The sequence below is a fragment of the Xiphophorus hellerii genome, chromosome 8, assembly GCF_003331165.1.
Source record: "Xiphophorus hellerii strain 12219 chromosome 8, Xiphophorus_hellerii-4.1, whole genome shotgun sequence".
Lineage (NCBI taxonomy): Eukaryota > Metazoa > Chordata > Actinopteri > Cyprinodontiformes > Poeciliidae > Xiphophorus > Xiphophorus hellerii.
This window is the reverse complement of record NC_045679.1, coordinates 8,531,043-8,535,952: the sequence shown is the minus strand read 5'-3', so window position 1 is coordinate 8,535,952 and position 4,910 is coordinate 8,531,043. Positions and strand designations below refer to the sequence as shown.

Sequence of the window (4,910 nt, the reverse complement as noted above, 5' to 3'; positions counted from 1 at the left end):
CCTGTTTAAAATAGAGCAAGAAGAGCCTCTCCACTTATAAATCACAACTGAAAGCCATAGCCAGTACAATGTGATATCATAGCAACATTACCTGAAAAAGGCTACTGCATCCAAAACGCTGTCCGTGGAGAGCAGGGGAACAAATGAAGGTGTAGTGTTACTCCAAGAAACACCTCCTTTCCTTTCCACCTCAGTAACAAAAAGCTTTCTGATTGGTCCAATAACTTTAGTTTTTCACTTTAGCCAAACCTTCTATGAAATCTTGCATTTTAACCCAAATTGTATCGAAATACAGTAAAACCAATTGAATGGGTATTTAGAAAGCATGGATCCATGTGCCTAAATGTCAGTCATTGTTCTGACAAAGACATTAAACCAAAAATGGAAACAGGTAAAAAAAATACCTCTAATATGCTGAAAACATACCTGCAAAATTAAGCTTATACCTGCCAATTACCCACCTTTGTTTACTGTTTTATGTAGGTGTTCCTCTACTTAAGCTCTCTTCAGACACTAATCCTGTCTTTATTTTCTCTTTTTATTTTATCAACATGACCAGAATATTGATTAAAAAAAAACAACCTTCCTTTGGAAAGAAGAAAGCGTCTGCAGTCCTGTTTTTGTCTTGGATACACAATAAACCACATCCCAGTGACAGAACTATTATTATACGGATGCTTTTAAATAGTAAGAAGGAAAACAAAGAGAATGTCTTGGGTTGCAAAAGAAAACCCAACAACAGGTTTTTCAGGCAAAAAATACAAAGCAGCACAGTTTATATACAATACAAGAGTTTCTGAAAGAGTAGATATATTAATAATAGACTGCTGAGCTTATCTCTATGGCGCATCTACAGAAAAATCGCCTCTATAAATCAGATACGGTGGGGGATCTTTCAGACGACACGCACAGAAAATGGATTAGAAGTAGAGGATAAGGAGCTTTATCTGAACTCTGAGCTGCATGTAAAATATTGGACACTTTCTCCAGTTGTCGGCTCGTGTTTTTCACAAGCTTCTGGCGATTTTTGAAAAACACTTATGTTTTTTGCCACCAGTTTATAAAGTAAGCAAAATCTAAAAAATTAACCAAAACCCTCGCTGACCTCACACTCCCATTTGTCTTAAACTTTTGTAAATAAAATTACAAAAGTCGTGTATGGGTTTGGTTGAAAGAAAATATTTCAGATTTCCCAAAACACAAATTCTTCTCTTTAAAAGTAACAGTTTGGGCAAATTCCTTAAAAAGGAGGTGTTCTATATTTTCCAGGCAAGTAGTGCCATTTTACTGAATACTCACATAACCACGTAAGCTTCAGTTGTTATGAAAATACAGAATTTATAAAAAACTACTTAAAATAATTCTCACTTTGCAACATTGCTTTAAAATTGTCTCTTTAAGAACCCTTGCAAAGCTCGACCTTCAGCACATCATCACATTAACACCATACGTGAAATAGATATAAATCAGAATAATATATTTATTAATTTAGAGATACTAAATACACATCCACTCGATCATTTCAGATTTTTTATTTTAGTTAAACCATGTAATTTTCTTCCAACTTCACAGCAATATATATCTGTGTTGGTCTGTCAGATAAAATCCTAGTGAAATACACAAATATTTGTGTTTTGTAACCCAATAAAACCAAATCACACTCCTTTAAGACAGTGTGCAAAGAGCACTTTCTTAATTTTAATATCTTTTAAATAGATAAAGCTAGGAAAACTGGTCCTTGATTATGTAATGGTGCGATTAGTTGTTGGCTCAGATTTCCTTTCTTTCAGCAATTTTAGTGTCTTACACAACACCTTTCAAGTTAGACCTTTTTACATAAAAAGCTTTAGATATACTAACCTTGTCCTCCATAATTTAAAACATGTTATTTCACCTCTTCTCAGCAGGATCAGTTTTCTATATGACTCAGATGAGAATTGTGGGGGGGAAGAAGTGAACATATCAACTTAAAAGTTTTTTTTTCTTTCTTTCTTTGTGTTGCAAAACACGCAAAAAAAACCCACTAGTGGTTTATTTATTAATGAAAACTCCTCAACATAGTTCTGAAGTGCACTGTTATGCAAGTCACTCAGGCTGAGTTTGATAACCTCTCTGACAGAGAAGATACGGGGAATAAAATCTAGATTAGTCTGTCTGTCCAGTTTACCACCTTGGGTAATTAGCTCCATGACATTCAGCACCACTGAAGCGAACGCGACGCCAAGCGGGAGGAGTTTGCATATGAACTGCTGCACACCTGGACAAGAACTTTATTGTTATTGTGGAGTTCCTTCTTTGGTAGCCAAAGGTGCACAAAAGGGACTTCATGCAAAATAAATAAACACAGTCAATGGAAATAGCAATAAATAGTACTGAAACATCATAAATTAATGTACACTGTGGTATGTGTGGATCTCATAAGCAAAGTAAATTTAAAACTTTTCATCCACACTTTGTTAAATCAAAAAAGTAAGAAATAATTAAAAAACTTCTGTGTTTAAAACATTACAGAAAACAGGCAGAAATCACATAAACAAACACACGTAAGCAAATACTTTGTTGGATAACCTTTTGGATCATTTTCCACATTCAGTCGACTCTGTTGCAGGGAATATGATCATTATTGAGTAAATTTCAGCCGTGTACGTAGGATTCACATGACATTTGCTCAATTGGATCCTTCAGGTACAGTCACAGTTAGCAGAAAGGTTACACCTCATTTTTTTTAAAAGAGCTCAAAATGATCTCATTGTACAAAGAAATCATTAGTGGAAGGGTAAAAAAATATATATATTATATGGGAAGAAACCACAATAATTGCAGCTCAACAGGAAACTTGTGTCCAAAAGTCCTGAAAAAACAAAACTACAAAGACTAATTGTGTCCTACATGCAACAACAATTGCTTGGAGTTGTGTTGGGAGACAAATTTCTTTTTTTTTTTTTTTTTTTTTTGCTGGCTCACTTCCTGTGTTGCCCCAAACTTTCCAACTTCTTTAATAAAGCCCCGCCCCCAGCTCACAGCTTTACTTCCTCTTCCGTCTCCGCTGTGGCTGTTTCCTCTGTTCAGCGTCTCCCAAACAAATCAATACACTTCTTCAAATCTGCAAACTCCATTACAAGGTGAGTCTTTTGTCATCATGTAGCAGCATTGTTTCATGTCTAAAACTACTAGTTGATTGCTTATTGAAGCGTTGTTTTTACCAGAATTGATGGCTCTGCTAGTTCAGAACTCCGCTGGGATTCCGCCATTATTAGCCACCGGGTCGCTACGTACTTAGCATTGAGGCCAAGTACTCCTTACTCTGCTGAAAAGGTAAGACAATTATTTTTAATGGAAGCCGAATTGTGGGAAAAGGTCTGATATATGCAGTCAATCTTTGGTTGGTGCATCAGTTAGATTTTTTGCGTGTTTTGGTACTGTTGGTATTGACGCTAAAACGGGAATGAAGTTTGGTATGACGGCAAAATCAATTGAACAGAATGTAGCTAAACTTTTGGTTAAATTTAATATTGCGCAGTATCTTTATTTATTTTTTCTTTCTATCTCCCTTTGCTTGAATATTTTTGAAAGAATTGATAATGAATTTTATTTTTGATAATTGATTATTGAGACTTTTAAAAGTGCACTTTAAATTGACTTCAAATATAATCCTGCATGACCTTTTTATTTGTTTGTACCTAAATTATGGTTTGATTTAACATGATTTTAAATGTTGGGTCATGTTAAAATTATTGGAAATTTAATCATTGCATTTGCATTTAATATGCATAAACTAATGCACACATTCAACGTTTCTATTAATATTTATTTCCTTTACATGCTATCAAAACGGTTTTGTTTTGGATAAAATTCTTAATGTGCATTTCTGACCTTTTAGGTGAGGTTTTTTAATGGACCAGAATCTTCACCTGGATGTGTTGATGGCGAGCTAAACAATGGATGATGGACTTTGATGGACTTACTGCTGTTTTTGTCTTTTTTTGTACAACCACTTAATATATTCACTAAAACTGAAACCACTGCCTCCTGTTTTCATTCACACCTCAAGTCTCTTTTGAAGGACTCTCTTCTGATGCCTAACCTTTGTGTTACACCTGACTAAAATCATACAAAACATTATGGAAGATTGCGTCACGGACTGATGAAACCACACTTAAACTTAAACATTTCCAAAACGGTACATTTAGCACACAAATAACACAACCGTCGGTTGTCTGCTAACCTGAAAATGAAGAGAGGTTTCATTTTCAGCATCACTGTGACTCCAGGATATTTCAAAGGAATCACTTCAAGAGAGGAAAACTGATGTTTCGTTATGACCTGACCAAGGTCCAAAACTATAGTTGTGAGAAAACTCTGTGAGACCACCTGAAATAGGCTGTGGACAAGAGATGTCTTCACAATCTGAAAAATTTAGAGTGTTTGCTTTTGGATTGAGGGTTGATACACTCACTGTGTGAAGGCAACTGGGTTATCGCATTCAGTTTACTTTCTTTTTTTTCCCGACAGGTTTTAGTTTTAATCCAAGATATGTGGAAAATAATTGGAAGTTATTTGTAATGCTCTCAAAAAGGGCGTGTGTAAACTTCTACATAGATGATCGAGTGATTTTTCTTCCTGTGTTTGACACTTGTTATGATGCAAAGCAGAGAAATACTCTCATTAAACAAGTAGGAATGGTTCTAAACTGGTGTCTCCTGACTTTTCCCCACCTGTTAACCTGTTTACAACCTCTACTGTTAATGTCTAATGAGCTAACTGATTATACGGTAAGTAGTAGTGCTAAAATAATGATACTTAGCTGATCAGTAAAGATTGCACCTTTTAAATCTTGTTGCACACCAGCCGATCGTGGAGGCGCCACAGAAAAGGCAGCATATGGAAACTCGCTGCAGCATTTAATGATG

General features: G+C 35.3%; 1 long non-coding RNA gene across 1 annotated transcript; it reads left to right on the top strand.

The window, feature by feature from the left end:
- Positions 1–2,944: 2,944 nt before the first annotated feature.
- Positions 2,945–4,690, top strand: LOC116724001 (uncharacterized). The gene is made up of 3 exons (XR_004340095.1): positions 2,945–3,122; positions 3,207–3,315; positions 3,881–4,690. It is a non-coding gene; the product is annotated as an uncharacterized LOC116724001 (long non-coding RNA).
- Positions 4,691–4,910: the final 220 nt, after the last annotated feature.